Consider the following 22,025-nt stretch of genomic DNA (forward strand, 5'->3'; position numbering starts at 1 on the left):
GGTACACATTGCCCATTCGCTAATAAATACAATAATAAATACAGTAGCCCCAGGGACTCATCCCTGTGCCCCTTGGAGGGCAGGAAGCCGCCACTGACAGATGAGAGAGCAACTTTATTTTTTCTCCCCTGGATCCGCAGGGGATGAACATGGGGTTAGTACCAGAGTCCACGGAGAAGACAGCAAGAAATGCCTGCGACACCAACAAACCCCTACCCAAACCAACCACTCCACTGTGCACGCAATGCCTAGGTGTTTGAAGCCAGGAGGCCTCATTTTATCAGCTAGTCTGACCTCCTATAGAGCACAGGGCAGAGAGTTTCACCCTCTTCTCCCTACACGGAGCTAATGCATCTTCCAGAAAGCCCTCCAGTCTGGACTGGAGACCTTCAAGAGATGGCGAGTCCCCCACTGCCCTGGGGAGTTTGTTCCAAGGCTTCATCCCCCTCCATGTTAAATCTCTCTCGGCTTTGTTCGGCATTGGAATCTGTCTGGCTTCAGCTTCCAGCTGCCGGTTTGTGTGCTGCTTTTCTCCACTAGATCAAAGAGCCCTTTAGCATCTGGGATGTTCTCCCTGCGAAGGTCCTTCTACACCCAGATCAAGGCTACGTCGACACTGGGAAGTTCACAGCACTGCCGCGGGAGCCCTTTGATGTGTGAGTGTGGTCGCACGCGAGTGCTGGGAGAGAGCTCTCCCGGCGCTCCTGGTAATCCACCTCCATGAGAGGAATAGCTCAGAGCGCTCAGACCCTGTCCACACTGGTGCTTTACAGCGCTCCAACTTGCTACCCTCGGGGGTGGTGGTGTGATTTTTCACACCCCTGAGCCAGCAAGTTGGAGCGCTGTAAAATGTAAGTGTAGACAAGCCCCAAGTCACTGCTCAGTCATCTTTCTGATCCCGTAAACAGATCAAGCTCTTTACGTCTCTCACTCTCAGGCACTTTCTCCCACCATTTTTGTGGCTCTTCTTCGCACCTTCTCTGATTTTCCAACATCCTTTTGGAAATGGGCCCTCCAGAACTGGACCCAGCACCCCAGCGTTGGTGTCCAGTACCGCACGCAGAGGTAAAACCGCCTCCCCAAATTTGCTGCCTGAATAAGAGAGAAGGTGGTCCACGTGTGACAGCTGTGGGTCACATTGCTTCTTGAATGACTGGTTACCATGGTGAAGAGGGCGGGATTAGAACATACAGAAAAGAGAGGGCGGGGCTAAGGGACCATGTCGAGGGGGTTTGGCCTTGTAGCTCCTCCCCTTGCTTTCTGAGCACCAGTGACTCAGCTTCCTGCTCTTGTCTCTCTGCTGTCCCAGATCCAATGGAGAAGACAGGCAGGCAGCACCTGCTGGAAGCCCTGAAGGAGCTGGCAGGCCGGGAGCTGAAGGAGTTAAGGGCCAAGATCAGTCAGGTCTGGCTGAAGAGGGGGCTGGAGGGCTCGGGGCTGCTGAGGGGAGCCCTCCACCCCTCTCTATGGCTGATGGTGGATGCCGAGCTGGAGGTGACTGTGGAGGGGCTGAGAGCTGTGAACCGGGGAGATCTGGCTGAGGAATTGGCTGCGTTGCTGGATGCTTATGAGGAGCAGCGCCGGGAGCAACGATCAGCCACCTCCAGAGCTAGGGGCCACCTGCTCTGCACCTTGGATGAGCTGGGGGAGGATGAGCTTGGGAGGTTCAAGGTCAAGCTGGCTGACATGGGGCAGAAAGGGGGCTACAACCCCATCCCCTGGGGCTGGCTGGGGAGAGCGAAGCCTGCAGAGGTCACCGCCGAGCTGATCAACCACTACGGGGTGCACTGTGGCTTGGAGACTGCTGGGGAAGTGCTCAGGGCCATCAGACGGGAGGGAGCTGGCAGGGGGACTTGCCGAGGCACTGGAGACTTACGAAGAGCGATGCAGGGAGCAGAGACTGGCTCTCTGCAGAGTGCGAGAGACGCAGGCATGAACCTTGGGCAGCTTGGGCGAGGAGGGTCTCAGGAGGATCCGGGAGAGAGCGGCCAAGACCCATCATCAGGGGCCCTACGGCTGACCCCTGGGGAGGACAGGAGAGAGCACAGGTCATGGAGATGATTGAGGAGCTGGTGAGCACCTATGGAGAAGGCCATACTGTGTGGATGACCCAGGAGATGCTCAGAGCCATGAGCCAGGGACCTCTGGCCGAGCGACTGGCTGAGGCCACTGGGATCAGTAAGGGAGATCTGCCCCCACATCCCAGCTCCGGAAAGTCCCTTTCCCCCTCGCTACCTGGGAGTGATGGAGATGCCAGCTGTTTGCAGCTGGGAGGCTGGTGCCAATCCCACCCTGTTTTGCTTTAACCCCTTTCCCTGCGCTTGGCTTTTCTGACCCATGAGATGCAGATTTTGCTGTTGCTTCCCCTCTGAAAGTGGAAATTCTCCCGTAGTGCGGAGCCAGATTCACTGCTGTCTGCAGACTGTACTTCTCCTTTTTATATTTCCTGCAAACTCTCTGTTGCCAGGCAGAGGGTAGTTCGCTGGGGCTTTCCTGTGCAGCACAGAAGAATCCCAGCCACGGAGACGGCGAATTGGCTAGAAATCAGATTAATGGGGGATTTGTGCCATTGACTTTGGATCAGGCCCCGAGAGATTGCCTGTGTTTTTAACTCCTGGCTCTCCCAGCAGGGGCACAGTAGGGAGTAGGGCAGGAGCGCTGCCTGAGGATAGCTCCTGGCCAATCCAGCCCTGGCCTCTGCCAGCAGGGGGCACTGTAGGGACCAGGACAGGAGCTCTGGCTAAGGGAGCGCTCTGGTTTGGGGGGAGCTCCTGGCTATGCTGGCTCCAAGTCCGGCCTCTGCCAGCAGGGGGCACTGTCGGGACCAGGGCAGGAGTGCTGTGCTCCTGGCTATTCCAGTCCCAGCCTGTCCCATTGTATAAACTGGAAACCCTGCCCCATGGAGGCACTGTGGGTCAAGCTGTACCATAGCTGATCCTTTCCTATGATGTCAGCTTGCAGAGCAGCCCCACGGCAGCCCGGACGATGATCCCACTGAGCTGGGCCCAGGGCTATGCCGAGCTGGAATGGTGTTTCCTCTCTGCAGCAGGAGATGGACCCAGGGGGAGGACCTCACCATGGAACCCTCCGGGAAGCAGGAGAAATGCATGTGGTGTGTGACAGAGGTGGTAGGGATGGGGACCTCACACTCCCTGCTGGGGTATTCTAGTGCCTCCAACTGGCCGTTCAGAGGAAGTTACCCAGCCGGGTTGGTGCGGTGCAGTCTGGAAAAGGAAACAAGACCAATCAGTGGGATCAGGGGACTGGGAGTCAGGACTCCGGGGTTCTATCTCTGGCTCTGGGAGGGGAGTGGGGTGTAGGGAATGAGGGTGGGACCTGGGAGTCAGGACTCCTGGGTTCTATTCCCAGCTGAAATTAAGTAGCTTCTTCAGCCAACCGAATAGGAGCAATGGTTTGCAAAACTCTCCCCACAAGCTCCTGGCTCCGAGACCAGGGCGGGCCGGGGTATGTGTGTCTCTGTTACCTGGGAACCCCCCCGCCCCACCCCCCAGGGCAATGACTGATTGTGGGGCTGGAATCCAGCTGGTCAGGAGTCCGTTCTGCCAGGGTCTCAGGCCATGGAAACAGCCCCCAGCTGAACCCTTGCCCACAGCCGCCCGGGTTCCCTCCTCCAAGAGCTCCGCTCCCCATGGTGCCACCTTAACACCTGTTCCTGTGTCTTAGGACCTCTCAGAAGTGAAGCCAGAGCTTGTGCTAGAGTCCGAGGGGAAGCCCAGATCCTACAGGTGAGAGAGCCTGAAGGGGTGAACCTGGTGTCTTCTCGGTAAGACGCTAGACTGGGATGTAGGAGACTGGAGTTTAATTCTTGCCCCTGTCACCGACTCCCTGACCCCTCGGGCCAATCATTGAATCCAGGGGTTCTCCACCTTTTTCTTTCTGAGGCCCCCCCACAATGTGCTTTAAAAACTCCATGGCCCCCCTGGGCCACAACAGTTGTTTTTCTGCATATCCGGTCGTTGAAAGCGAGGGCCGGTGTTAGGGGGAAGCCAGCAGGGCAATCGCCCCCGGGGTCCCACACCACAGGGCGGCCCGCAGAGCTCAGTTGCTCAGACTTCAGCTTCAGCCCCAGTCCCCGGCGAGTCTAACGCCAGCCCTGCTCTCTGCTTTATTTTGGCGGAGCTCCTGAAACCTGATCACAGCCCCCCAGGGGGCCACAGGTTGAGAACCACTGATTTAATCCACCCTGGGCCTCGGGTCCCCATCTGTAAAATGAGGAGAACTATTTGCTCTCTGGGGCAAGGACTGTCCCTTGTGATGTGTTTGTGCAGCGCCCGGCACAAGGGAGCCCTGATCGCAGCCGGAGTCTGTGTGGTGCCCAGCACAAGGGGGCCCTGATCTCGGTCAGGGTCTGTGTGGTGCCCGGCACAAGGCAGGCCCAGATCTTGGTTGGGGTCTGTACAGCGCCTGGCACAAGGGGCCCCTGATCTCCGCTGGGGTTTGTGCAGCGCCTGGCACAATGGGGCCCTGATCTCGGCTGGGGTCTGCGCGGTGCCCGGCACAATGGGGACCCAGTTCTGATCTGAGCCTATATGCACTACAGTAACGCCCACACAAACAATGGGGACTAACGGACCTGACTCCAGCTGGTGTCAGTGGGGGCAGGAGATTGGCTAGTTCCATCTCGCACTGATAAATTCCCCCTCTCCCTTTCTCCCTGCGCCGTGCAGGGTTCACCTCCCGGGGCAGGCTCCTTCCGTTGCTCTGAAACCGAACTGGGGTTTGAGGTGAGGGCAGCTGTGAGCATCCAGTACGGATACAACTTCTGGGATCAGCATCTGAGCGCATCTGAGAAGCAGCAGCGGATGGTGTCCGGCCCTTTGTTCAACATCCGGGTGGAACCGGCCGGGGCCGTGGCAGCCGTTCACCTCCCGCCCTTCCTGTGCCTCAGAGGTAGAGCGGACAAGAGCAATAAGTGGGGTCTAAGCTTTGACTGACGGCTGCGATCCCCATGGCAGACACAGACTCGAAGGGGCTGAGGACAGAGCTCAGTGCAGACACAGGACACTGTGATCTCTCTGTATAGCTAAATACATTCAGTTATAACCCTCGCAGAGCCAGGGATGGAACCCAGGAGTCCTGACTCCCAGCCCTCCCTGCTCTAGCCCACGAGACCAGTGGTTTCCAAACGGCAGGTCGCGACCCAGCACCGGGTCGCGGAAAGTAAGTCGTTGGGTCGCGGCGGCTCTGGTCAGCACTGCTGACCGGGCCATTAAAAGTCCCGTGGGCGGTGCTGCCTGGCTGAGGCAGGCTAGTCCCTGCCTGTTCTGACACCGCGCTGTGCCCCGGAAATAGCCAGCAGCCACCTCTGCCTGATCCCCAACGACCGCTCGCTCATACAGGTAACTGGGAACCGACCACACAGCAGGGGTGAGCCAGAGCCACCAGCCGCGGCAGGGCACAGAGGGAGCGAGAACTCCCAGCGGGGCTGGCTGCTCTTGTGGGACAGCTAAACCGACACCTGGAGCTCTCCGCTGATTCAAACCCAGAGGGAGTCCAGCTTCCTGAACATGTTTTTCCTGCCTGTTATCTGTTCACCGTGTCAGTGTCTGGGTTGCGAGCGGTCATGCCTAGTGGTTAGAGCAGGAGTCAGGCCTAGTGGTTAGTGGTAGCCAGGAATCGGAACCAAGGGTCAGGAACCAGGAGTCGGAGCCCAGGTCCGAACTGGAGTCAGAGGCCAATGCCAGAGCCTGGGCCAGAGCTGAATTCAGAAATCGCAGCTGAAGTCAGGACCGAGTTACCTGGAATAAGGTAAAGCTGGAGGCACTGCCAGAGCAGGGCTGGGAACAAGCAGGCACAGGAGACCCTGTGAGCCTGAACATTGTGGGTGGGGATTTCAAAGTGCCCAAGTGACTTAGGAGCACACATTTCATTGACTTTCAACAGCACCTGGGATTTTCAGAACGGCGTAAGTGGATTAGGCACTAGAACTGGTTGGAAATTTTCCAGCACAGCTTAGTTTTGTCAGAAGATACCAGTTCAGTAGGGTGAAATGTTTGGGGGGGTTTGTCCCTTCACAAAGCTTTTCAGTGAATTTGGTTTTGATCTGATTTGGAATGAAACCAAATTCCGAAATACCGAAACTTTTCGCAAATGGAACCCCCAACATTTTAGCCTTTCTCTGTTAGGCGTCTCACTCCCATATGATGTAGCCTCTTAAATCCCTTAGGAGCTCAGGAAAACCCCTTCCTGTATTCAGTCCTCCAGGATCCCTCTGATCTTCGAGGGTGAACAATACCCAAGTCCTAATTTGCTCGATGGTCTTTGCAGCCATTTCCAGGACCCGCTGCAATTCCATCACGAGATTCTCTCTCACCCTTCCATCTTTGAGGGTGAAGGAGAGTCTGTGACTTGGTTGCCTCATGGGTCCTGTTAGATCCCCTTGTGTTCGTAAAATCCTGCTCTAAAGAACCACAATCCTTGCCCAGCATATGCAGGGACCTTGAGTGCTGGCATCTGGATACCATCTTCCCTGGCTTGGTGACAAGCACCTTTCTGCTGTGTGAGGCGATCCAGGACTCCCCAGTCCAGTGGGAGCATGGAGGAAAGAATTGGGCCTTTCCCCATATTTTTCTGTTGGCCAGTATCTCCTGGAAACACCTGTGTTTGAACTCTTATAGGCGGTGGATGAAGAGGAGAAAAAGCACCAGTCCATACAGGTGCTCAAGCCCCCTTAGACGAAGCCCCTCTACTTCGGCTCTTGTTACACTGTGTCCAGTTCGTTGGACTTAGAGGTAACCCCGAGGTGAGTGACATTTAGCTATAAGTCTAAAGAATGAAAACCACCGGCTGCAGGATTAATAGACTTAACAAGAGCATGTAGTTAGATCTCACTCCAGATCCCTCCTTACTACAGCTGGTTGAAAATGTTCTGGTGGAGCTGTTTTCCATCGGCGGATGCTGACTGGACAAAATTGGGAATATGTCCATATCAATGACATGTCATTGAAATGATTCTTTTCTATAAGATCAGAACATTTGATTTTGATTTTTCGTTTTGAAATGTTTTTCATTTAACAATTTATATGATATTTTTATAGTAAATTAACACTTCCCTTCCCTTCCCTTCCTGACTTCTTTTCCCGTTTACACAGGGAAATTCTTCGGCACTCCTTGCATGGCATGGGCTTGCAGGTCATGGAGTTCCACTCCTTTTCTCTTCAGACGTCTCTAGACAGAGTTTTGCCAGCCTATCCTCAGCCTCCCTTGTCCTTTCTTGCTGTCCTCTTCCTAACATGCTTTCTTTGCTAGTTGTTCTTCTCCCGTTCTTATCACATTTCCAACCTACCTGAAACGTGCACTCTGCAGCCTATCACTGAGAGTCCCAAATTCATCTTCCTCCTTATTTCTTACATGCGCACCCTGTCTACCCTCCACTTGTCTCCCATTGTCCTCAGTGTATTATTTTCTACTACCTCTATCTTCTCTTCCTCCATCTCCATAAGACCCACCGTTTCCAAACCATGGAGCAGGTAGGGACAAACACACACAGAATATACTTTTCCTCTGCGTTTGTTACATCTCTGCTGGTCCCACAGTGTTCCTGCCACTTTCTTCACTGCTGCCCATGCACGCTGGCTTCTGCTTTTCAATTCTTGAGCTCTCTCTCCAATGGCACTAGGTGTACTTCCCATGTACACAAACTCTTCTGATTCAGCTTCTCTCCTGAAACTTCAATCACCAGCTCTTGCTTCCACTTTCCCTGCATAATTTCAGTTTTCTTTGCGTTTACCTTCAAACTCGGGTCTTCAAACACCAGTGCCCACCCTGATACCATATTTACCAATTCCGATTTCAGCCAGAAGGGCCAGATTGTCAGCGTACATTTGTTTTCTCTGTGGCTACACAAGCTTGGTTCTCCTACTGATTAACTCCACAACTAGGATGGAGAGAAGTGGACCAAGCGCCCTGCCTTGTCTCAATCTCACATCAAAACTCTCAGAGTTACCACCTTAGCTCCTGACCTTCACTACAGCTCCTCTCGCATCTCTGCTTTTTGAGGTCCCTCTCCCATCCAGCTCAATACTCCAAACCTCATCTCCCATGGAACTACATCATGCTTTTCAAGACCAATCCATTTTACATAGCAATTATGACCTCTAGTTACTGTTCTTTCAGACTTCTGTCTCATTGCAAATATTGCATCTCCTTCCCCTTCTAAAGCCACGCGGCTCCTCTTCTATATTTTCCTCCACCTTCCACTTCAATCTTGCCTCCAGATCTCTCTCAAGGACTTTGAGAAGTTGACTTAGCAGGGTGATGCTCTAGTAGATTTTGGATTACTTATATCACCCTTACCCTTCCGAAGTGTTGGGAACTGGGACCAGCAGTCCGGCCTACTGGTCAGCACAGAAGTCAGGTCTAGTGGGCGGATGAGGCATCCAGAGGAGGGAACAGAAGTGGGGGTCAGACCCAAGGGTCAATCTAGCGTTGGAGTCAGAAGTCAGAACTGGGGATCAGAGCCAGGAATGGTAGGTCATGGCCAGGAGCGAGGTGTAAGGGCAGGAACCAAAGGAGAGGCAAGAGTCAGGCCTGGAACAAGAAGCAATGGTCTCAAGTTGCAGTGGGGGAGGTCTAGGTTGGATATTAGGAAATGCTATTTCACTAGGAGGGTGGTGAAACACTGGAATGGGTTACCTAGGGAGGTGGTGGAATCGCCATCCTTATTTGTCTTTAAGGCCAGGCTTGACAAAGCCCTGGCTGGGAAGATTTAGTTGGTGTTGGTCCTGCTTTGAGCAGGAGGTCGGACTAGATGACCTCCTGAGTTCCAACCCTGATCTTCTATGATTCTATGGAGCAGAAACAAGGTGGTAGCTAGGAGCAAGGGTAGGGGTGAGGTAGGACCGGAGCAAGAGTCAGGAAGAGGGCTGTATGCTGATTGTAGGAGGCAGACAAGAGCTGGTTTCAACATGGCAGCAGCAGGGAGTCTGTGCAGCCCTTGGGTTGTAGACCCGCACCCTTGGATCATTACACAGAGGCACAATCAATCCCATTCTCTAGTCATCTGGTATCCTAGCTTGTTCCCAGCAATCACAGAGTAATCTATGAAGCCACTTTATTCCAGTACCTCCAGCTGCCTTGATCATATCAACAGTTTCTCCTCTTCACCAGCTGCTTTACCATTGTCCATCTTAACCAGTGCTGCTTTTACCTCCTCTACAGAGATTGATACCCTCTGAGGCTTGTCCATAGCTGCTGGCAGTGCTTGCCCTCCCAGCAACCTCTTCTCATTTAACAGCCTTTGGAAATATCTCTAGTACTTCTTTAGGGGTCATCACCTCACAGATCCCATCCTTCACACAGAAAGATTTCTTCACATCTTGTGTTACATTGTTCCTCTTTTTTTACCAAGCCCAAACCCAATTTCCTGCCATCATCTTCCTCCAGTTTTCTGTAAAATTCGTCTTCAGCATCCATTCTTGATTTAGCAACTGCCCTTTTAGCCTCCTTTTTTTGAGTTTTCAGTTTTGATTGTCTCATTATCACAAGCTGCTTCCTCAAACTCTTGGAACAATTATTTCTTTTTAACTTCCCTTGTACATCAGATTTCCACCACTGGCTTGTTCTCCAAAAACACCCCATTCAACCACTTGTTCTGCTTTGTTACCTCTACCACCTGAATGAAACATTTGTTAGTCTTGAGGGAGTTCTGCGCCAAAAATTGAAAAACTCTGCACCAAAAAAATAAAAATTCTGCATAATATTTTAAAATTCTGCATATTTCATTTGTCAATAAATAAATGTGGAGTCTCTAGCATGGCAGTGGGGAGCACAGGCCACTGACTGTACAGATGTGGGAGATCACCATGCAGCTCCCTCTGCCCCCCCAGGATACAGATTAAGAGGTGAGGCTGCACCCAACCCTGACACAGCACAAGGGCTGGGCCTGCCCCAGAAAAATCCCAGGGCCCTGCCACTCCACACCAGATGCACCAAGATAGCAAGTGAGAGGAACAGTCATGGATGCCCAGCCCTGGCCCCAATCCAGATATGGGGCAAGCAGACTCAGCCCAGCAGGATCCAAGTGTGGAGGGGCTTAGTGTGGGGGGATTCAGGTGTGGGGTGAGAGGGTTCTGTGAGGGGCAATCTAGGTGCAGGCTCAGTGGGAGATCTGGATGCACAGGGGCTTGCCTGGGGGTTCAGGAGGAATGGGACTCTGCAGGGAGGTCCAGGAGAAAGTGGTTGGGGCTCAGTGGGTGGCTCCAGGTGCTGGGGGAGTGGGGCTTCATGGGTTGGGGGTCCAGGTGCAGCTGGTTGGGGCTCACTGGGGTGGGGATCTGGGTGCAACAGGCTTGTTGGGGTGGTCCAGGTGCATGGGGTGTTGTTGGGATGGGGGTTGGAGTACAGCAGGCTCAGTAGAGGGTGGTCTTGGTGCAGGTCTGGTTGCAGGGGGGTTGGGACTCAATGGGGTGGGGGTTTGGGTACAGGAGTTTCGGTGGGGGGAGGTTCTGGGCATGGGAGGGAGGCTTGGCGTGAGGGTCTGAGTATGAGGGGTCCAGATGCACGGGGGTTGGATGGATGGAGGAGCAGCTCCCCATTCGACCCCTCCCCCTGTCGCTGAGGAGCAATGGGGGCAGGAAGAGTGTGTGTGTGTGTGTGTGTAGCTTCCTGTAGCTGGGGGAGGTTTCTGGGGATGCATCTGACCCAGCCCCAGCCCCAGCCCCAGCCCCAGCCCCAGCCCCAGCTCCAGCCATTCCTTACAGGGGAAGAAGAAGCTACCAGTTGAGCCCAACACAGGGTGGAACTACCAGTTGGGGCGTCCTCAGCCCCACCCCACCTCCGCCGGCTGCTCTGGGCACCTGAAATGACATGCCCACACTGCTAGAGAGGGGGCACGTGACCGGTCTTGTGGCTTCCCTTTGTTTCCTAGCCAAAAAGTCATTTTTTTGCAGAGAAGCAATGAAATCTATGGGGGACATGAATTCTGCACGCACGTAGTGGTGCAGAATTCCCCCAGGAGTAATTTATTAAACTTCCTCCATTCTTCTTTATTGTCACTGGCAAAGTATGAAAACTTCCTTTACTTTTTGGCAGAACTCTTCCTTTCTTCGCCCCCTTACGTAACCACCAACTTAATTTCTCCCTCAATTTCATCTTCTCTCCTGTTTTCTCAGGTTGCAGTTGGATTTTAGCTCTTAATACCTCATGTTGTTCTGCCACATATGTGCTCGGTATAATCTTTATGTCTTTCACCATTTTCGTATGTTCACTTCCCAAAATATAGTCCACCCAGACTTTGCGTTCTCCACTAATTATCGTAAATGAAGTGAAATCAAATGATGTAATATTAAACTAGATTACATTAAAATATAGTTTAAAAAGTCAAAACCAAAATGAAGCTTTTCAACTGACCTGGAATGAATTTTTTCTAAACATTTCATTGCATGGGAAAATCTGAATGTCAACATTTCTTGCCGATTCAGCACATTTCAAAATCGCAGCATTTCCGACTACAGGGAAATTCTGGTTCCTGCAGAGCTCTGCCTGCTACATCCCACATGGGCGCCCTTTCCAGGACAACAGCTCAGAGGAGAGAGGCTGCCTCTAATGCAGCCGTGTCTGAACCACACTGAAAAGCCCTCTGGCTATGTCTACACTGCAGTCATGGGGCGTGATTGCAGCTTGTGCAGACACACCCGAGCTAGCTTTAATCCAGCCAGCCCAGGGGCCGGAGCAGTAAAGATGCAGCAGCATGCGGCTCAGGACAGGCTGCAGAAACCTGCCCTGAACCCAGGGTAGTTACTCGCAGGGCTTGTCCACCTGCTGCAGCTTCGCTGCTCCGGACCCCAAGAGAGCCGGATGAAAGCTAGCTTGGGGTAGGCCTGCTCACACTGCGATCACACCCTGTGACTGCCGCCTAGACCGACCCGTAGGGCTCACCGGTTGAATGTGAGTTCCCAGTGCGACGATGTAGCCGACAGGGCAAACATGATCCTTGGAGATCTGAGCAGGGCGCGTCCAGTGGGCGTTGGGAGGTGATATTGTTTCAGTATACGGCGTCAGTGAGACCATTCCTGGAGACTGTGTCCAGATCTAGCAGCCGCACTTCCAAAAGGAGGCTGGGGCAGAGCGGAGGTGGGAAGAGGAGGGGTGGGGGTGAGGTCTGGGGGCAGCGGTGGAGGGGAGGCAGGGCCTGGGGCTGAGCGGGGGTTGAGCAACCCAGGGAAAGGAGGAAGCCAGTGCCTGTTCATGGGATATGCCACCAGCTGTCTGAGCCCCACACACAGGTGAGCATCAGAGAGGACACAGTGACTTGGTGTTAGAGGGTGGCCATGCCCAGTGGTTGGGGCAGGAGTCAGGCTGAGTCATCAGAGCAGGAGTCGGTGGCCAAAAATCATAGACCAAGGTCAGAGCCAGAGTCAGAAGCCAGGAGTCGGAGCTGGGCAGGGCATTGCAGTGTGGCTGCTCACATCCGGGCTAGGTTAACCCTGTGTTCAGACCAGGTGCCAGTCACCTGAGTTCACTTTGCAGCATAGACGTGCCCAGAAGGCAGAGGGCTTGGTTTTGGGACAGAGCTGAGGGGCCTCGTTAAGGCAATTTGCAAAAGGTCGTTACCTGCTTGGTCTTCTGTCCAAGGAAACAGGATATGTACATATTGCAAATAAACAAATGATGCTTAGAAATTGCTCCATGTCACTGATTTCTCATCCACATGGAAACCACTATACCACAGGGACACCCATACATTATTATTTAGCTGCCACCAGCTAATGAACTAGGCAAAGACCCCAATGAGTTATTTAGGACTGGTGCATCCCTGCATTGCGGACTCAAGTAGGGTCTCCCCTATAGGAATGTCTTGTCTCTACATCAGGAAGTGGACTTTCGCTACATGAGTCCAGAGGACCAGCAGCCGTTCATGGAAATCTACACCAAGGACATGAGGGAGGGACTCAAACTCATCGTACTGATGAAACGCTACGGGGAAGTTGTCTGGAAGGTGTTGGTGAGACCAGGTGGGGACTGTCTTTTTGGTCTGTGTTTATACAACGTGAAGCAAAATGGGGTCCTGAACCCTGACTCGGCCTTTAGGTGTTATGGTGACACAAACAATAAATAACAGAGTATTCTTTCAATGGGTGGGTTATTCCAGCTGTAAGGCCTCTTGGTACTCCAAACACAGGGGCTCTATGCACCATCATGTGTAACCATTCAGACCTGAAAGTGCTCGCTGTGAATGTAAAGTGTCTAATATAAAAGGGAAAGTATTCTGATGAACAAGTTGACTGACCTTCTCTTTGTTTCTCTCCTAGAGGATGTGACGCTTTCGGGTTCATCCTCTGAAAAGTTCAAGGGTCAGTTCTTCTGGGAAAGACCCATGGGTGAATCAGTGGCAAAAGCAGGAAGAGAACCTGGGAATCCCCCTATTCTAACCCACCAGACCCCATTTCCCTCCCAGCTCCAGGGGTAGAACCCAGCAATCTTGACTCCCAGCCAGCTCACTCTAAACCACTAGACCCCATTCCCCTCCCAGAGCTTATTAGAGGGAGCTTAGAAACCTGTTTTAAACCACAGATCTCCTAACTAGTCATGTTAAGCTAAATCCTTTGTTTTCCAGGGCTTCAGAAACTGCTCCCTGAACTGAAACAAGGGTTTATTGGACTATGTGGCCAGAGAGAGTTCAGAATGTCGCCCCCAGCTGCCTGGAGCTCACTGGCAAGGCCTGTGGATGGGGAAGCAGAGGGAGAGCCAGGCAGCGGTGCTACACTCAGGACCGTGGCTAACGAGTGAGCAATGAATAGCTGAGACGGGGGTGAAATTGACATCCAAAACTGGGCTATGCAGGAGGTCAAACTAGATGATCAGAATGGTCCCTTCTGGCCTTATCTATGAAACCACAGAGCTGCTGCTCTTGCGATGAAGTTATTATCCCTGGCAAAGGGCCTATGTGATGGCTCCCTTACAAACCCTCTCTCTCAGCATTTTTACATTTATAGGCCAGAAGGAACCATTCTGATCTAGTCTGACCTCCAACAGGATCTCAGCCGGTGATTCCTGCATCCAGCCCTATAACTCCAGTGTTTGAGCTATAGCTTGTCTTTTAGTAAGAGACTACAGATATAGGTGTAAAGATTCCAGGTGCTGGAGAATCCACCACAGCCCATGGGGAGTGGCCCCAATTGTAACTGGTGTTGTGGTTGTACCTAGGAGCTCAGCCGTGGCCCACCCCCCATAGCACTAGGTCCTGGGCAAACCCGTTATGTATCTTTTTGGAGTAGAGCTGGGTGGGAAATGGTTTTCCCATCTCATAAAAAATTTCAAGATATCAGCAAATTTTCCCATTCCAAATTGGGATGGAAAGTCAAAATCTTGAAAATTTTCAAGAACTGGAAATCTGAAAAAAAATATTGGTTCAGGTCAACCAGAATGTTTTGTTTTGATTGTGATTCTATCTATCTATCTAAGTCTAGCTTCAGTTTCAAACTGAAATGTCATGTTGAACCAGAAAACCAGAATTTTTTTCTTTTAAAAAACATTGACACAAAATGTTTCAACAATTTCAAAACCTTTCGTCGACATATTTTTCTGAGTCACTAAGTTCCCGCAAAAAGTTTCAGTTTCAAAGATGTGGCTGTCATAGTTCAGGGCAACTGCACCCATATCCCTCACCACATGGTTCCTTGAGGGCACCCACCCTAGGCTCCCCTCTCCCCGGCCTTCACCTCCTTGGGCAGAGACCCATCCCTCCTGAGCAGGATTTTTCCAGGCTGCGCAGGTCCCTGCCCACACTGTGATATTCCCAGCAAGCCTGGCTGTCTAAACAGGCTAGCTTCTGTGCTTTGCTTTCTCCTCAGAGGCTATGAACAACGTAATTCCCAGCAATTTTATAAGTTACTACACAGCCCTTTATAAGCAAGCACATTTATTCTCAAGGTGAAAGCATTACTGCACAGACATATTAAAATCAATCCAAGTTCCTATATGCAGGCTACAAGCTTCCCAGAAGTTACCAATCAGTCTTATGGGGCCTCAGTAGGCTGAAATCCTTCCAACCTCTCCCAGGAAGGATTGGGGCCCCCTTGGACTGAAGGTCCTGTCTGTTTGTTGGATCAGGAAGAAGACCCTGAGTCAGTTTGAACAGAGGCTATTTATCCAACAGTCCTTTCTTTGTCTGTTGGTCTCTGGAGAATCCAGTCTGAACTAGTCAATGTCAACCTCTCCAGATGGTGGTGCCTCACTGGAGGTGTTTCAACCTGAGAAAATTTGCCTAATCTCCCCTCCTCCCCCTGCCCCCCCCAACACACACACTGTTCTTAGTTCCTGGCAGGGCTGTGGTTAGCCTCGCCCATGGAATTACATATGTTCTCTGGTCCACAATGCCACATAAACTTAGACCAGTAAACTCTCCCAAAGACAGTGCAGGAAATTACCAGATCAGTCACAGCAACACTTTTCAATTAAAAAAACACTGTCAAAAAGTTCCTGATCATCTGGTCACGGACCAGGAGCCCATTGCACTCAGGATTGTACAAACCTGGGACAGCTTCCTGCCCTAAAGAGCAGCTGACCATTTAGATAAGGGTCCAAGAGTGAATTCCCTTTCCTGTTAGAAAACATTGCACTTGCTTCCCGTTTGCATTTGTCTAGTGTCAGCATCCAGCCACAGGGCACGGATGGCAAGGAAGGAGCCAGGCTCAATTCCCTGCTCTGCCACAGACTTTCTGCATGACCTTGGGCCAATCACTTAGCCTCTGTGTGCCTCAGTTCCCCATCTGTTCAATGGGGATAAATAGCCCTGCCCTGTGCCACAGGGGTGTGTGGGGATAAATACATTGAAGATTATAAGGCACTCAGATACTATGGAGATGCAGACCAGATAAGTACCTAAGATAGACAGACAGAGCGTAAGAGGGTCAAAACACTCAAGTTCAAATGGGAATTAATCCAGGGACGTTCTATGGCCTTTGTTATTCAGGGGTCTGATTAGATTATCTTGATTAGGGTTCTTGCTGGCCTTAGAATCTATGAACGAATATTTATCAATTTCTTGATGGGTAGAAACCCTAAATGAGCATAGAATCTAAAAGTAAATTTCTCTTGGAAAGTTGGGAAATTTAAATATTAAGGTCGGATTTAAAAAACAGTGAATTCTTTCCACCGCATAGGAATTGCCAGATTGGATCCGACCTGAGGTCCAGATAATCCAGTGGCCTGTCTCTGAGTGTGCTGGTGTCAGCTGCTTCAGAGGAAAGCATAAGAACCCGCAGTAAGAGATGCAGAGTAATCTACCCATGACCTTCCATCTCATCCTGGTCTGTAACAGTGAGAGATCAGCGTAAGTCCTGAAGCACAGGGTTTGGTGTCCCTTCCAAAATTGTTATCAGTTATGATAACTGGATATTCTTGATTGCAGTGGTGTTGTAGCGCTGTTGGTCCCAGGGTATGTGAGAGACCAGGTGGGGGAGGGAATATCTTTTATTGGACCAGCTTCTGTTGGTGAAAGAGACAAGCCTTCAGCTCCACAAGACCTGAAGAGCTCTCTATGGCTCGAAAGCTTGTCTTTTTTACCTACAGAAGTTGCTCCAATTAAAGATATTACCTCACTCATCTTGTCTCTCTGGATATTCTTGTTATCTATCTAAAAGGCCAGTCCCTTAGTGAATCTTGTTAAATTCCTGACCTCACTTCATGGCTAATCACTCGTTGTGTGATTAAATCCCTAGATACCAGCACATCTGCAGGGAACTAACACTCATCCAACTGTCTTCTTGTACAGATGTATTTCCAGTCCATTCCAGGCACGGTGACTGGCCAGCAAAGGTGTCAAGTGGGGGCTCCTGGGAAGTGATCCAGCAGCTGAGAAGAGAGTTAATGACAATCCTCCAGAGTGATGCAGAGGCCGTGGTCAGCGCTGCCGACGCCCCCTCCTCCTCACGCAGGGAGAGTACCTCGCCCTGAACTGGCTGGAGGATCAGGAGATCAGGGCTGCCATGCTGATTGATATGGTGCTGGCCAAGGGGGACCAGGCCCATCAGCTCTTCCTAGACTGTATGAGAACCCTGTGCTTCACCTTCCTTGCCCTGGAGCCTATCCTCACGGGGTTACAAACCGGTGAGATTCAACCGTGGCACTTACATTTTTTATTAAGTTAAAAATAACATGGGTTTTGATCTGGGCCAGATCCAGTTTCCTGTGCTCTGCCCTTGCGAGGACAAACTTCCCATTGACCACAGAGAACCTGAGTCAGGATGGGTCAGTTAAGTCAGAACCTGAGTTAAGACTTATTAAGACCTGGAGTTTTGCCTAAACAAAGTAGCATGGTGAAGGATGCGTGGGAAATAAAGGCCCCTCTCTGGGTTGCTGCAGCCCCTGGTAGCCCATTTCCTGCAGAAACGGCTCCCTCAAGCGGTAGAATGTTGAAACTGCAGAGAGGGAAGACGCTGTAGTGACTGCAGAAAGCTGATGGGTCCCCTCCTTTGTGATTTGCGTATAAGCCCAAAAGGCATCAGTGGCTTTTGTGATGGTTTCTTCTGGTCTCCTCCTACAGGCTTCGAAGCAGATGTGGCTATCCCCAGGCCCGGAGCACAGATAGGAGGCCCAGTCAGTGCTGAAGGTGAGATACGGGGCTCAAGGTGCAACATCTCTGGATTATAATAAGCAAACCCCCTTGGGAGAAGAAGCAGGGAAAGGCAGGGGAGAGATGGAGGAGGGGCTCCAATGCATCCTGGTTGGAGCTTAGGCACTCCAAGGAAGCAAACGGGATGAGACGCTGTATCAATTCACTACCTTCTGGTGTCTCCTCCGCAGGGGAACATTTTGTGGACCGGCATTGAGCAGAGCTAATTCAACGGGTCTCTATGGTGGATGGGGTCCTGGACATGCTGTGTGGCACCGTGCTGGGTAACGAGCAGTACCAGCGCATCTGAGCCGAGAGAAGCAACCCGGAGAAGATGCGGAAGCTCTATGAGCTCATGCCGAGCTGGAACTGGGTCTGCAAGGACCAGCTCTACCAGGCGCTGAAGGCCAAGCACACGTTCCTCACTGAAGACCTTGAGGGGAAATGAACGCAATAAACTGTCCCTCCTTCTGGAGCGGCTGTGCCTAGAGTCCATTCCATGGTACTCAGGACTCCAGTTCTGGTTCTTCTCCCTATTCACAGAATCATAGAATCATAGAATATTAGGGTTGGAAGGGACCTCAGGAGGTCATCTAGTCCAACCCCCTGCTCAAAGCAGGACCAATCCCCAATTTTTCCCCAGATTACAAATGGCCCCCTCAAGGATTGAACTCACAACCCTGGGTTTAGCAGGCCAATGCTCAAACCGCTGAGCTATCCCTCCCCCCCCCACCCAGAATCCATTGTGGCGAGGCTCCGGAATCCGGTTCTGGTCCTTCAACCTGTCAATCAGTGCTTGTCTGGTCTTTATCCACCCCGCTATGCACATCCCCTACCATCGTCACAGCTGGGTCTCTGACAGGGGGGCTCCATCAGCCCCCCTCTGGCCTCTCCTCAGGCTGAACTTGGGTGGAGATTCCATCAAAGGCCCCAGTTCCCCGCTCACCTTCCTCAGCAACGGTGCCAGCAGCACCATCTCCATTCTCTGTGATGTAAGGGCACATGCCTCAAGCTGGAACACGGCGCGTGCTCCGGGAGTTCCCTGGGCATCCCTCCTCCTCCCCGCCTCCGACGCCCCCGGGACATTCTGTGGGGAAGGGTTTATCGATCACGGAAGCCGATTAAATAGAACTCGACGTAGTTCACTTGGGAAGTGAGACACTCACCCTCAACGTCACGGAAGCTGCATGAAACAGGGTCTTGGGTTTTTTGTTTTTGTTTTTTAAGAATAGTTGATGTATTTTTGTTAGAGAGAAAAAAGCCATGAATTGGGGGTGGCCACCAGAGCACGGGAGGGGAAATGGAACACAACGACTGGCCTTTTCTCAGCTTTCCAGGGTGGGGAAATGCCCCGGGACTTGCTCAGTTGGGAAATGGAAGTGGTACTGCAATACGCCCCGAAGATCATCTCTGGGCCAGCCCCTCCTGCTCTCAATGTAGCCAGATCAGAGGGCAGGGGCAGCTCTGGACATGGAGAACTAGCTGCATGAGAACAGGGGCTGCTTTCCCCTCCTTAAGCCCTGTTGCCACCCCCTCTCTCAGAGCCAGGGAGAGGAACCAGCGGTAGGTCTGCACTGCAGATGGGAGCATGCCTCCCAGCCCACGTCAGCTGTTTAGGCTCCTGAATCAGTTAGGCACCACAACGCTGAGCATAGTGTTGTCAGTTGTTGGCTGTGTGCGTGTGTTCTCCCTGGGTGCTTTTCTGGCTTTGGCCAGATGGCCATCACAGCAGACCTCAGTCAAACTGCCCAAAAAGACTCGGCCAGGTTTACTGCCAATAAGGTATGGAACTAGCACCTGGCAGACTCTACAGGGCCACTAATACAGGTATGCCCACGACAACAGACTCAGCTTAGTCAGCGGTGGGACTTTCCACTGTCCTCTCAGCTGGACAAAGACACTCCTCCTGTGACCCCTCTTTTATACAGATACAAACAAGTTACCTAGTACCTTTCTGATGTGGTTAATGACCACCTTACACCTTGTACCTGTTGGTTCAATCAAAACATCCCCATCCGTTATCCTGCCATCCTGACCTTCTCTTCAGGAGGGTCAGTGTGTCCCTGTACCATTTTCAGGGAGTGTGTTTATACCACAACTTTGTATCAGGTACTACCGTTCTGGACTGTGTTTACATGAATGAGGTAACTCCCTTCTCTTCATGTGTCAGTATATAATGCCTGCATCTGTACTTTTCACTCCATGCATCTGAAGAAGTGGGTTTTTTACTCACAAAAGCTTATGCCCAAATAAATGTGTTAGTCTTTAAGGTGCCACCGGACTCCTTGTTGTTTTCATGAATACTTAGTGCCTAATACTTCTTAGGAGTGTCCGTGTTTAGCAATACCAGCCATAATCTTACCAAGTTCATGTACCCGACAGTGAACGTGTAAGCTGGCATTTGCTTTAGAGAAGGGCCTGACTCTTGCTCATAACCTCACTCTTGCTGATTTTGGTGCAGGCCTTATGTCTTGTACCAGGCCACGTGTTTCAGGCTCACACTCTTTCTACTACATTCCCCCACTTTTTGTCTTTTTATGGGGAGGATGTTTACCCATCACTCCAGAAAAGCATAATGCATGGATTGAAGATGACCAAGTGGGCTAAACACTGTTATATAGCTGTCAGGGTTCCTTCCCCACTCTGAACTCTGGGGTACAGATGTGGGGACCCGCATGAAAGACCCCATTAGCTTATTCTTACCATCTTAGGTTAAGATTTCTCCAAGGCACAGATTCCTTTCTTGCCGTGGGATCGCTGCCACCACCACGTGATTTAACAAACAATCAGGGAAAGGACCACTTGGAGTCCTATTCCCCCCAGAATATTCCCCCAAGCCTACAACCCCTTTCCTGGGGAAGGCTTGAGCATATATCCTCACCAATTGGTTACAAAGGGACGACAGACCCAAACCCCTGGGTCTTAGAACAATGGAAAAATCAGTCAGGTTCTTAAAAAAAAAAGGATTTTATTTAAAGGGGAAAAGGTAAAAGAATCACCTCTGTAAACTTAGGCTGGTAGTTAACCTTACAGAGTAGCAGAAAATTCAAAGAGCACAGAGGAACCCCCTCAAGCCTTAGTTTCAAAGTTACAACAAAACAGGGATAAACCTCCCTCTATCAAAGGGAAAATTCACAAGTTGAGAAAACAAAGGCAAACTAATACACCTTGCCTGGCAGTTACTTACAAGTTTGAAATATGAGAGACTTGTTCAGAAAGATTTGGAGAGCATGGATTGATGTCCAGTCCCTCTTAGACCCAAGAGCGAATGGCCACAGAAACAAAGAATCCAAAACAAAACCTCTCCCCCCCACCAGATTTGAAAGTATCTTTTGTCCCCATTGGTTCCTTTGGTCAGGTGCCAACCAGGTTACTTGAGCTTCTTAACCCCTTACAGGTAAGGAGGAATTTAGACTATCCCTATGGTTATGACACGGGCCCCTTGAGAACAGTTAATTTCCCCTTTTTCCCCTGCTCGGAGAAGGCTTTAGCAGACCCAAACTACGAGGAGGCGTACCACCCCCACCACCCGACTCTGACATGGAGGGACGGCCCGCCAGTCTACAACTTACCATTAGAAAAAACATCATCATTAACAATCAATATTGAACATTTGCCATTGAATACCTTTAGGATTAGCGGTCCACAGCTGTGCCCATCACTTTGTCTCTTGTGTTCCACTATTTTGGTTTTCCAATCCACTGTGAGTTTTCCAGTTCCTTGGTTGATGAAAGACCTGAAATTTAAAGGGAGTACAGTAACCAAATGTACAAGAGGATTTTTCTTTTTCTTTCAATTTCTGTACATGTTTTGTAACCCTTTCTTTTTCTACGTGCAATGACAATGTTCATATATATCTGCACTTGGTTTCATATAATTGTATCTGAGTCTTATGCTACGTATATCACTTGGTCTGCTGTGGCCAGTGTTGCTACTAACACCCTATGACTCATGCTAAATGCTAGTGTTTCCTGCCCATGTTTAATGAAGTAGTTAGCCATGCTCAAATCGCACACGTTTACTCAATGTCCATTATTAAGCACCGTCAGCACAAGTGTATAATGTTTCCATTTCTCTTTGTATCTATCTGGAAGATATCCTCATTGTTACAGGTTTTTAAAACAGCTTTCACAATAACACTATATGTGAACTCTGAAAGTGTCTAAAAAGTTACCTCCAATTCCTTAGGAATTTGCTTTCATATGTCATCTCATTACCCAAGGGGTAAGTTATTAACAATTCTTTGGTTCCCATTAATGTTATCTGTAAGTGTACATGAATAAGCATATGTTGTTGGTAATATGATAATTTCAACAATTGTATAATTTTTCTAAACACTGCATGCAGATAACATCTGTAATGTCTCACAAACACAAGAGAAAATCATATTGTCAATTCTTTGAATACAACAGTGTAGACTGTATTCTTTACATTTACATTGCCGGCAAAA

General features: G+C 50.7%; 1 long non-coding RNA gene across 1 annotated transcript; it reads left to right on the plus strand.

The window, feature by feature from the left end:
* Positions 1 to 12,155: 12,155 nt before the first annotated feature.
* LOC114022255 lies at positions 12,156 to 20,182 on the plus strand. Its single transcript, XR_003566425.3, has 5 exons — positions 12,156 to 13,745; positions 16,125 to 16,294; positions 16,736 to 17,070; positions 17,507 to 17,572; positions 17,767 to 20,182. It is a non-coding gene; the product is annotated as an uncharacterized LOC114022255 (long non-coding RNA).
* The last annotated feature ends 1,843 nt before the right edge of the window (positions 20,183 to 22,025 follow it).

The sequence above is a fragment of the Chelonia mydas genome, chromosome 6, assembly GCF_015237465.2.
Source record: "Chelonia mydas isolate rCheMyd1 chromosome 6, rCheMyd1.pri.v2, whole genome shotgun sequence".
Taxonomy (NCBI): domain Eukaryota; kingdom Metazoa; phylum Chordata; order Testudines; family Cheloniidae; genus Chelonia; species Chelonia mydas.